Source organism: Mustela nivalis, assembly GCF_964662115.1.
Source record: "Mustela nivalis genome assembly, chromosome: 5".
Classification (NCBI taxonomy): Eukaryota; Metazoa; Chordata; class Mammalia; order Carnivora; family Mustelidae; genus Mustela; species Mustela nivalis.
In genome coordinates this window covers 24,669,004-24,681,617 of record NC_139024.1, presented here as the reverse complement: position 1 = coordinate 24,681,617, position 12,614 = coordinate 24,669,004, and the positions used below count along the sequence as shown (strand labels likewise).

General features: G+C 44.6%; 1 protein-coding gene across 5 annotated transcripts in view; it reads right to left on the bottom strand.

Annotated features, from left to right (window-relative positions):
* The window catches only part of LOC309864998 (uncharacterized protein), a 70,135-nt gene extending 61,990 nt beyond the window's left edge, over window positions 1-8,145 (bottom strand). For 3 of the 5 annotated variants that reach the window (XM_082731042.1, XM_082731046.1, XM_082731047.1), the window contains exon 1: window positions 7,984-8,126. The gene's annotated coding sequence lies outside the window, so the exon portion shown is untranslated. Of the gene's footprint in view, window positions 1-7,979 lie in introns of all 5 variants that reach the window. The other 2 variants (XM_082731043.1, XM_082731044.1) reach the window with 2 other exon arrangements.
* Between the last annotated feature and the right edge of the window lie 4,469 nt (window positions 8,146-12,614).

The window sequence follows — 12,614 nt, the reverse complement described above, 5'->3', positions numbered from 1 at the left end:
TCTATTTTTAACCAGAAGATTAGAAAGTGTAGTGAAATCACTGCTTTACAGAAAGTCTACATAAGACCTCAGGAAAAGTTCTCATCCAGGGAACAAATAAAATTGCAAAGATGAAGAGCGCATTGAGGAAATCACGCCTAAATTTCTTGACAGACAACAGTTGCCATCATTCCTCTATGCCATGAACATCCGTGCCTGTATGATGGCTTCAGAAAAGAAATGAGAAACATAGCTTCTACACAATCAGCCAGAGACTCGAGAAAATCCCCAGTCACTGACACAAAGGCTAACCCTAGCATTTACATTCTGAACCAGTTCTAGGAATGAAATCTCAAATGCAAAGCCCGTGGTTTTATCTGATGGAAAAATGAATTAGAAACATCTTCAATTTACATTTTGGAAAATGAGAAGCATCAAGAAAAAGATTAAAACCATGTTTTATCTAACAACCCAGGAGCCTAAAAGTAATAACTGCTAATATTTCAGGCATTTAACCAATATTTTGAGAAAGAGAACTAGAACCACACACGTACACACACACTTGTGTGTGTGTGTGTGTGTGTGTGATCTTCTTTAAACAATACTAGGACCTACCAGATATAAATGTACAATTAAAGGGCTATCCCTACAAGGCCAGCTGGAAAAGGCTGTTCCTTCTCTCTAACACTGATAGATGCAGGAACCATCATAATGGTACAAGTGTAAAAATGGCCTCTACTTTTTTCTTCACAGCACAAAGGCTGTTAAGATGAAGTGATTGCAAGAGTTCATGTCCAGAGGTGGAAATTCAAGGTGCATGGAACCCATCATCTCACAATAGGGAGTCATCATGTTTGCTATGTTCAATTAAGCAAATCCTACCATTAAAAAAGGATGGCAAGGTCTTAGCCCCAGGGGGATGCCAAGCTTTCAGAAACCTCTGCAACTGATGCAGGAGGAAATGACCACACAGAGGAAAGACTTCCTGTCTCTACTGTGAGTTTCAGGGCCATGAATGGAGAGAAAGGAAAACCAGACAGAGCACCGCTCACCAGGCTTTGTGCCAGCCATGCTATCAATATTGCCCTGCAGCCCTACAGCAACACTATTTATTTTGCAGTTGATGAAACTGAGGTTCAGAGCCCAAAGTCACCAGCTCTCAAGCAGCAAAGCCAGGATATAAATCCAGATCTCCCCATCCCTGACCTTTGCCATGACTCAAAGTTCTGTATCACCAGAACAGGGATCCTTCTGTCTCCCCAGTTACACACAGGATGAAAAGGTCACTCCGAGTGCCTGCCAAGCCTCAGAATCCAACATCTCATTCCATCCATTCCTTCAAAATCCACTAAGCACCTGCTACGCACCAAGGACTATTCTAGATACTGGTGATAGGATGGTGAACAAAAACAAAGCACTCGCATTCAAAATAGAGAATAAAGAAATTACAAGTGTGTGCGTATCTGTGTGTGTGTGTGTGTGTGTGTGTGTGTTTGGATGAATGGATGGATGCATGGATAGACAGAAAATGTCAGATACCAAGAACAAAGAGTAAGCATAAGGAGAGTGGCAGAGTGGCAGGGGTGGTATTGTACCTCCGTTTTCTGTGGCTGCCATCACAAGTTATCACAAACTTGAAGGCTTACAATAACAGAAACTCGTTCTTTCGGTCTGGATGAGAGAGTCCAAAATCAACACGATTGGTAGGGCCTCCCTTCTTCCAGCAACCATCAGGGACATTCCCTCACTTGCCCTGCAGCTCCTGGTGGCTGCCAGCATTCCGCGGGGCTGCATCACACCAACCTCTGCCTACATGTGCACACCGCGTCCTCTCCTGTCCGTCCCGACTCACCCTCCGACTTTCTCTGCTAAGGACACATGTCATTAGCTTTAGGGCCCACCCAGATCATCCAGCTTCATTTAAAAATCCTTCATTTCATTACATCATCATGGACCCATTTTCCAAACAAGGTCACATTCAGAGGTTCCAGGGATCGGGATGGAGAGCTGTCCTTTTGAGAGGCCATGATTCAAAATGGGTTGCTGCCACTGCTTCTCATGGACTTGGTCAGGAAAGCCGAGTGGTCCCTATTGAAAGGACATGGGGGCAGAGACCCGGATACAGTGAGGAGCACACAGAGACACCTGGGCAAGGGACAGAGGGAGGAACGATCCAGGGACCCTGAGGTAAGAGCGTGCTGGGCGTGTCTGAGTCACAGCAAAGAGACTGTGTGGTTGGAACAGCATGAACCTGGGGAGAATGACGTAAGAAATAAACCGTGGTGGACAACCTGGGCCCCATATGACAGCATAACGGCTGATGGCTGTGAGTTTTCACCATTGTGTGGCCTGCAAGAGGCCAAAAAATCTAACACTTGGATGATAGGACACGTACAAGGACAACACACTGCCTAGTGTCTGCAAATATTTTAAGAACTCTGGTGGAGAGAACGTTCATTATCAAAAGTTTCATTCTAGCCTACCAACCATATCTCTCTACTCTATAAAATTTATAGACACCTCTGCAAGAATTTCCCTGACCTCACCCCTGTCTGAGCTACACTACCTCCTTTTGTGTTTCCCTGGAACCCTGCGCATGGCTGTCCTGCAAACATCCTGATGTGCTGTGATGGGTCTCTACCAACCCTATCAGGCCGGGGGTATCTTCTACTCTGATCTACACACCTCTTGAGGACCGAAAACAGCTCATCTCCATATTCCCTCCACCTACACAGTGTCTGGTCTGCAACAGACAAGCAATTAACATGCGTCCAAGGACTAGATGAATGAGCCAAGAGTGAAGATCTCATTTCTCCATTCTTGGAATGCCCCCAATCCAACTCCAAAGAAACTTCTAGCCCTGGAGGGCTTATGTTAACCTGGGAGTAAATGGAGCTAAGAATACATTTATCTTCAATCCTAGAGATTAGTAAAATAAGAGACAGAGCTTTGTTTCCTATTATCACAATTAAGACATTAGGAAGCAGGAGATCTTGGTTCTGGTTCCATCTTTGCCAATGATTCTGTGACCTCAGGCAAATGACTTCAGTTCTCTGGGCTATGGGGCTTCCCCAAAAGTTAGAAGGGGCTGGACCTGATAGAACATAAAGCCGTTTCTCAACAGAAGAGCTCCAGGCCTCCTGTGAAGTCCTCAAAGGTAAACCAGCATTATAATTACTCGTTGAATTTCCAAGCTCCCTCTTGTCAATGTTCTCAGCCGGCTGTTGCCAACAACCCAGGCCCTTTCTGGACAACGTACCTCAGTCTGAGAACTTCTTTCTCTGTGATTCTCACTGCCTCGTCTTCTCATTTAGTTCTACTAAAGCCTATTTCTCAAACTTTTCTGCTGAAATACCCCCCGAAAGCAGAAGAGAGTAAAGGAATTACTAGTATAAGAAATCCTGGGAGAAGTGCTAGGGGCTACTCTCTAGAGGCTAAGGAATTTTTTAAATTTTTTATTCTTTTTTTTAAAGAAATTTATTTTTAGGGGTGCCTACGTGGCTCAGTTGGTTAAGCATCTGATTTGTCCTCTGTTCCCTTGCTGTCCCCATGACCCTGTCTTCCCTCGATGCCCTCTGTTCCTTATTGCTCTGGTAGGCTGAAACCGGGTGGGACTTGGGCAAAGCTTGACTTAATATCAGAGAGAGCAAAAGGGCAAAAACACAGAGAACAAGAAGTTCAGACGGACTTGGGAGGTGCTGGGCCCCCCTGCCCACAGCTGGCTCCTTCTCAGGCCTTGGTCTGGTCCATTCTCAGTGGAAATGCATGGTCAGCCTCAACCAGACCTCCACCTCACCCACGCCTTCCCGTCTTCCACAGGGAAGCCAACCCGTGAGCATCCGAGCAGGCCTAGCCTTGCAGCCTTCCTGGCCTCTCCTCATTTCCCGGCTCCAGGCTCAGGCAGGCCCTGGGCAAAACCACAGTCCACTCAAGCTGCCCTACAGGGCCCTCATCTCCTGGTGCTGCCCAGCCCTCGCCCAAAGTCTATGCACGGACGGATCCCGAAACTGATTCACTCGGAGGTGGAAGCGATTGGCAGCCTCAGGATGAACCTCTCTTCTAAACGGGGATCCACCCCGGAGACCGCAGCTGTGAATCTGGAAGGCCTGAGGAAAGTTGTCCCTCTGAAGAACACTGCGGCCCACCAGCCCCAACCTCCGCCTGCCACACGGCTCTCCTCACAGTGTATCTGCCACACCAGCCTGCCTGCACTGGAGCCACTTTCTGAGGATGACCCTTCCCTTATGGACCTTCAAGAATCGGGTGCTTCTAGAAAAAGACACCTCTGTGGACCCACACAAACTCTCCCTGCAAAGATTCCCTCCCTCCCGCTAGAGAAGGCAGCCCTTTGGGCAGGCTGGGGTTCTGCCCCAATTTTGCCAACAATTTGTGACTATAATTTATTATTATAGGTTGCAGCAAAAAGGTCCAGAATGCATTGCTGTGTCATAAAAATTATTTTGAGCAGAAGGCATTTGAGTTCTTGAAACCTCTTATCTGCCTAAAAACAGAGCCTCCTCAAAAAATTCAAAACACATCAGTTATCATAAACCCATTCCTTAGGACAGCTAGAGGTGAGAAGTCTCCATAACACCTAAACAGACATTGTCACAAAGCCCTCATATCTGCCCCAGGCCTTTGTGCTGGTCACAGAGAACAGTGGAGGCATGGGGTGGGGATGTGGGGTGGCAAGGAGCTCCCCCCATAGCTCTGAAATCCTCCCACAGAACCCCAGGTGTCTTGTCTTGTCACCTGCAGCAGACCCTGTCTTAGGCAAGCCTGGACAACATTTGGATGACCCTTGGCTTTTCCCTCATTGTTACAAAAAACCTCATCTTAGAAATGAAGGATCTTTTTGCCCAGCTGGTTTTAGCCCTGCCCTAAAGCCAGCTTGCTTTTATTTCTTTCACTTCTCACAATGTTGGCAGAAAATGCTTTTCTCCTTTGCCTCTTATCTGAAGACTTTCATCCTCTCACTGTTCCCCTTACATTCTTTTCTTCCTAGAAACTTCTTATCTTCTGCCATCCCCCAATGCCTCCTCCAAGGGAAGAAAGCCAACTTTCCCCTTTGAGCATTTTACCAAAGAGTTTCAGGGTCATAGATGAGCCTCCTTGGGGAGGTGCTCGCTCCTTGGGGTGTGGAAGCCTTGGGCTGTTCCCTGGGCAAAGGGGACAGGTTCCTGGAGAAAGCCTTGAGACCCTAGATAGTCTTTCTAGACAGTTCCCCCTCCCCACTGTTGCCATAGAAATCAGACCTGATTTCTTCAGTGTTGATCTGCATAAGATTTTGTCAAATGCTGTTTAGAATCACAAATGAAGAAGAGCATTTCCCTATACCTTACCAAGCACACATGTCAAAAAGGGCAACGAGTTGAGATAATTTAGAAATTTTTGTGACAATTTTGTCAACAATTTGTGACTATATTACTACAGGTTGCGGCGAAAAGGTCCAGAAAATACTGCTGTGGCGCAAAAATTATTTTGAGCAGAAGGCATTTGAGTTCTTTAAATCTCTTATCTGCCTTAAAAGCAGAACATCCTCAAAGAATTCAAGACACATCAGTTATCATAAATCCGCTCCTTGGGACAGCTAGAGGTGAGAGTCTCTATACCACACCTAAACAGACGTTGCCACAAACCCGTCATACCTCCTGTGAACCTGAGGGCTCATTCATCTCTCCAGAAAGTCCTTTGTTTTCCTTTAAGTGCCCTTCTCCCCCTTCCCCCCCATTAAGACAACATATAAGCCCCAAATTTTAACCACACCTTTGAGTCACATTTTTCTGTGAACGCCTGTACATACGTTAATACAAATGCATGATTAAATTGTGTCTTGTCTCTTGCTAACTGTGTCAGTTTGATTCACAGGCCTCAGAGAACAAACTTCAAGAGTTTAGAGGAAAAGCTTTTTTTTTCTTTTCTGGCAAGGGTCTAAGATAGATTAAGAGGAGAGAAAATGCTAACACTGACCTACTCTAAGAATGTACAATACTTCGCAAAGCATAAGCATGTGGAAAGTTGAAAGATTGCTTGGTATCCTTAAAATGTAAACTTTATACAAATCATGCAAATCAGTGTTTTTCTACTGCCCTTAAGGCTATTCCTGATGAGTTACATTTTGCATAATATCCCCATTAAGCTTGACTTTTTTTTTTTTTTCAGATTTTATTTATTTATTTGACAGAGAGAGAGAGACACAGAGAGAGAGGGAACAGAAGCAGGGGATGTGGGAGAGGGAGTAGCAGGCTTCCTGCTGAGCAGGGAGCCTGATATGGGTGAGGCTCGATCCCAGGACCCTGGGATCATGACCTGAGCTGAAGGCAGATACTTAATGACTGAGCCACCCAGGTGCCCCAAGACTGTAGTGTGTGTCAAGAGGAGGTACAACTCTGTTACTTCCCACTGACAGATTATATCAAATCACTGTTTAATCTGCTAATATACATGATATTCCTTTTGATAGTTATATTAATTTTTTTTAAGATTTTATTTATTTCTTTGAGAGAGAGACAGTGAGGGAGAGCATGAGAGGGGAGAAGGTCAGAGGGAGAAGCAGACTCCCCTTGGAGCTGGGAGCCCGATATAGGACTCGATCCCAGGACTCCAGGATCATGACCTGAGCTGAAGGCAGTTGCTTAACCAACTGAGCCACCCAGGTGCCCTAATTTTTTAAGATTTAAACTAGTTGTTACTGAAAACGTACAAAATATTTAGACAACAAGCGAAATGAACGGACCAAACATTTGGTTGAATCTCAACAATTCAGTAAATAGTAACTGGAAAACATGAGTGCCCAACTTTTACATAAAACGTTCCTCCCTTGTCATAAAATTTAAGACAACTACAATACCCCCCCCCCCAAAAAAAAACCCAAAAACAAAATCCCACAATTCTTGGGAATCTATTTGCTGCAATAAAACTCTCTAAGAAAGAAAGCAGAAGAATGATGAATCTGGGCTAAAGGTGATCGTGACTGGAGAGGTGGCCAAGGGATGACATGGAAGTGAGGAGACCATATACTTAAATAGAAATCATTAGAAAGATCTTAGCTTTTGTTCAGGATGGTGGCTTCCGCAGACACTTATTGCAGTTTTTGACATAACTAAAGAACCAAGGAAATAAAGAAAACAGGAAAAAGAAATTGAGAAGTTCAGAAATATATAAATATATAAAACATATTGGGTCCCTACTTTAATGCCCCCAAAGGGTCCACTGTGCTTATATATCCTTCCAAAATTTGTCATCGTAGTGTTTGAAAGCATATTCTAATTCCCCATTTAGAAGCAACAAAGAGGGGCACCTGGGTGGCTCAGTTGGTCAAGGGTCTGCCTTTGGCTCCCGTCTCCATTTCAGGGTCCTAGGGTGGAGCCCCACAATGGGCTTCCTGCTCAGTAGAGGAGTCTGCTTCTCCCTCTTCCTCTGCCCATCCCCTGCCGCACTCATTCTCTTTCTTTCCCCCTCTCCCTCTCTCCTTCTCATAAATAAAATATTTCAGAAAAGGTGAAGAAGAAGCAGCAGCAGCAGCAACAAAGAGCCTGCAAGTACACTCCCAGAGAAAACAAGGGAGGTTTTGAGTCAAGTCGCTGGTGTTTACGGTGATACAAGGAAAGCCTCTTGAGTAATTTGCACAGTACAGCAAAGTCTTTGAAAAGCAGAGTCGAGTCTTAAGCAAAAGGCCTATTACTATTAGTAATGGAAAACCACAGCTTCCTCCTAGCTCAGCCCAGGCTGCTCTTCCCTCAGAGCCGCTAAACAGACAAGTCTGGAAACCCTTTCTCTCTGCCCTGAGCTCCTCAGCTTAGACCAGAATATTCAGACAGGCTGGTGAGGGCAGAGGGCTGTGAACATAGCCTCTCCCTCCTCCCCCTCCTCCTCCTCCTCCCCCTCCTCCCCCTCCTCCTCCTCCTTCTTTTCTTTTTTTTTCCTTCATAATAGAAATGAGTATAAAAACTTTCTAGGTCTAGTCCCCAATTGGGAAGAAGAATTTGTTAATTCCTTACTCACAAGCTCTTCCTAAGACAAAGATCCCGCTTAGATCTTCCCAATGGAGACTGCAGCACTCTATCGATCTCTCAGCAAGCGACCCCCATAGCTCTTCCAAAGAAAAGATGTCCCCGCCTCTTCCCCGAACAGTCCCCTTCCTCAATGTCACCCTAAGGAAGTTACAAATCTCAAAACCCAACTTGACCTGCATGTGCAGAAAGTAGGCAGGAAATAGAGGTGAAAGAGGAAATTACACGCCTTGCAGTTACTGAGGGGCTTAGATCTCATTGCTTAATTTGGGCTGCTGGAATGTTGTCCCACCCCCACTGCCTCTATCTACCAACTGCCACCATTTCTTCAACGAGCAATTAGATTTGATTAACGTTTCACCTCAAGTTTGGACCAACCAGTAGTGTGCTGGTAAATGTTCAGCAGCTGGCTCTATGGGAAAAAAAATCTGTAACATCTGTGCATTTCCGTGGTGTAAGTACTCCCACTACAGCTGATTTTAAGCTACCAAAATGATGTCACAGAATACAGAGTTGGGAAATGATGTGCACAATCAGCTGCTTTGAGCAGGCTTCCTCACACCACTAACTATAATACTTTCATAATAATTTATCATTATTTCCATATGTAATTCTACAATGGGCCCATATTTTGCAGCCATGGCTCGATTTCTTCATTTTTATTTATTTACTTACTTGCTTACTTAGTTAAGCCCAACTCCGGACTTGAAATCATGACCCTGGTGAATCTTGGCTTAAGACCTGAGCCAATATCGAGAGTCAGATGCTTATGCGACTGAGCCACCCAAGTGCTCCAATTACCTTGTTTTTAAGCGTGATAAAACAAGACCCACTTCCCCAGATGATTGTGAGAATCCAAGTGACAGGTACATAAAGTTTTTGATTTGTGTCAGCCCTTCTTCCCTTATCTCTTTTCCTACCTCTCACTTTATACCTTCATTCTTCTTCCTCAATGGAAGGCGTAATCCCATCAAGGACCCAAGCCCAGGAAAGTATTGCTTGGAGCCTTGGAGACAGAGAAGTGCTCCAGTTGGTGGCAAATGGGATTGCCAAGAGGGCATTTTCTTACAGAAAGATATTAGCAGACTCTATGTGACATTGCAGTTTACACAATAAATGGGTCTAACAGCAAATGGCTCTGTGTCTGGTGTTCTCCATGTGGTGCCCTTGGAGAACCTTACAGAAGTAGGCAGCACGTCCTACCTGGGGGATAGAGCCTATGCAACAGTGAGCAGATTCTCTGACGGCACTGACACCGTATAGCACCGTAGATAGAACATGGGTTAAGTAGGTTTCTGTGTGGTTGCCCCATTTCCTGTGGAAGGCATTTCTGTGGGAAAGTGCATTTCCAAATTGAAGCCTATTTAACCCATGTTGAATTCAGCTATTAATATTTGGGGGCCTATAAATATGTAAAAATAAAGCCCCTCTATTAACAAATAGATAATATAGGAGAAAATTCTCTCCCTCAACTATGAAGCTTTACTTCTTTTTTTATAGTCAGGTTTCTAGAAAGAGTGGTATTGACTTCACCTCACTCAGTAGGACACACAGTTTCTCTCTATCCACTTCCCTGACAAGCTCTAGTACAAACCACCCAAGGGTTCTGAAGTAGTTTTGAAGATATATCCATAAATTCTTTGATATTTGATACTTCTCCCCTAAAGGGGTGGAGTGCAATGTCCCTTTTCTTGGTTGTGGGCTATACTTGATGACATGCTTCAGATAAATAGAATACAGCATAAATGGTTGGTTTTACCACTTTTAAGATTAGGTTATAAAAAGACCTCAGTTCTTGGATCAACTGCTATGGAGAAAACTACATCTTGAACAGTCCCTCAGAGAGGCCCACAAGGGAGGACCTAAAGCCTCCAACCAATAGTCATGTGAGCAGCCATCATGGAAGTTGACCCTCTAGTCCCAGTCAAACCTTCAGAGACTGCAGCTCTGCCTGACAACTTGACCTCAAATTCACAAGAGACCCTGAGCTAGAACCACCCGGTTAAGCTGCTTCTGGATTCCTGACCCTCAGACACTACAAAATAATAAATGTTTGTTGTTTTAAGCTGCTGAATTTTGGGGTGATTCATTATACAGCAATGGTAATACAGCTCTTTAGAGAACAAATGCCATGACTATGCTTTTATCCTTTACCTGACTCAAATTCTACTATGTATAATACCAGCTTTTCATTTTTCATATTCCGTTTTGGAACCACGAAGCACTGTTCATCCTTACCTTCTGTGTACACCTACCTCTCATCATCCTCTCCTCTCTGGCCTTCCCAGAGTTCTGCTTTGATTCTTTCCTCATTCTACATGCACTACTTGATCCACTCTCATGACCTTGATGAACAATTGTATTCTTTTGAAGACAGGTGGTAACTTACACTCTCAGAAGCAGATGAAGTATTGCTTTAAATAGCTGGAAAGCATACAGCTGGGATAGCTCATAGAATTCCTAGATCTGCAAGAATTTGAGCCCCAGGGACCAGAATCCAAGGCTCAACTCTATCAGGACATTTTATCTCTGACTACTTATTGTATCTGCTTGCTTTGGCTTCTCTTTGAGTGTTTGCTGCATTCTTATCCTGCTACAGATCAGCCATCCCTGCAAGCTGGAGTAAATGGCCCCAGGATGTCAGTTCCACTGAGACCACATGGAGTAGTGGAGAAGTCTTTCTAAAAAGAAAGGATAACAAGCACACGCAAATGTCATGTGTCCACCACACTGGTAGGGAGGGGTGACTCCATCACCAGCCTAACGCTACTCCAAAACTCCAGACCCATACACCAACTGACTCCCAGACATCTCCAGCTAGATAGTCGTTGATTGCTATATTAGTTTCCTAGAGCTGCCATAACAGAATACCCAAAACGGGGTGGCTTAGAACAACAAAATGAACTATCTCAAAATTCTGGAGGCCAGAAGTCCAAAATCAAAGTGTTGACAGAGCCAAGTTCCCTCTGAAGGAGCTAGGAAAGAATCTGTTCTAGGTCTCCCTTCTAGCTTCTGGAAGTTCCTTGGCTTTTAGAGGCACCACCCCAATCTCTGCCATCATCTTCACATGATGTTCTCCTTGGGCACATGTCTGTCTTTGTGTCCAAATTTACCAGGCATATTGCATTAGGGCCCTCCTAATGACCTCATTTTAAATTGACTACATCGGCAGAGACTCTATTTCCAACAAGGATCCCATTATGATGTATTGAAGGTTAGGACTTCAATATATGAATTTCAGGGAAACACAACTGGACACATAGCAGGCACTGTCAGCACTCCAATAAAGAATCCATTGTCTTTGCCTCTTCTCTCCCTCCCTGTTCCCTGAACCAGTTCCCTTCCCCCATACACCTTGTCCTGGTTGTACACATTATCACATGCCTGTGGTCCAAACCAGAAATCTGTAGTCATTTTAGTCTTCTTTTTTTCTTCCATATTTAATCAATCAGTAAGACCTGCCAGGACTACACCTTAAATGTCTCTTAAATAGATCCCCTCTTTGCCAATCCCAGAGACACTTCTTTAGCTCAGCTTCTTAATAGTTCATGTCTGGATGTTACAAACACTTCCTAAATGATCTCTTTACCTCCAGTTTTGATTCTCTGTCCTGCCCCTCCCCTTTCCCCTCTCACCAATCCATCCAAAACCCAGAAACTTGTACAATCTGTCAAAAATATAAAAGTTTTTCATCACATCAGAACTTACTCAATAAGGCCCAGTAATACCAGACAAATCACAAAGTTCTTCGTAAAGCATAGCAGGCCAATACAGTGGTCCCTGCTCAGCCTCGCCTCTGGCCATTCTTCCCTTTCACCTTTACACATAATGAAGTGCTTGGCATTCTCCTAAGATTGGGCCTCTCTTCTCCCCACCATCTGCCTATCAAAGCCTCCTCATTTTGTAAGGTTCAGCTCAGTCACTTCCTCTGTCTTGGTCTGTGGAGGCTGCTTTAAGAGAAATACCATAGACTGGGTGCCTTCAACACCAAACACTGATTTCTCAACAGGGAGGGGAGAAGGGTTGGAGGTTGAATCAGTCACCAAAGCCAAGTGATTTAATTTATCACCCATGTTTATGTAATGAAGCCTCCATAAAAACCCATGTGATAGAGCTCAGAGAGCTTCAGGGCCAGTGAGCACATGGAGGTGTGGGGCAGTGGTGTGCCTGGACAAGGCATGGAGGCTCTGTGCACCCTTCCCCACATACCTTTCCCTGTACATCTCTTCTAAATGGCTATTCCTGAGTTGTATGTTTTTATAATAAACTGGTAATCTGGTAAGTAAAATGTTTCTCTGAGTTCTGTGAGCCATACCAGCAAATTAAGCATACCCAAGGAGGGGGAGCAGGAGAATCACTGATCCAATTTTCAGTCAGGAACACAGGTGACCACCTGGGCTTGCACTTGGCATCTGAAGTGGGTGACAGTCATCTTATAGTGTTGGGGCCGATTCCACGTTAAAACCTGTTAAACCCCTAGGGCCTGCCTGGGCCTACTTAGCCATAGTGACTCCATGTTGCCTAGGTAGCCATTTTGTTGTTTAATAAATGCCTCAGCAGTTACTGATACTGGTTCCGGGTAACCATTACTAAAACACACAGGTAGAAGACATGCAATCAGCC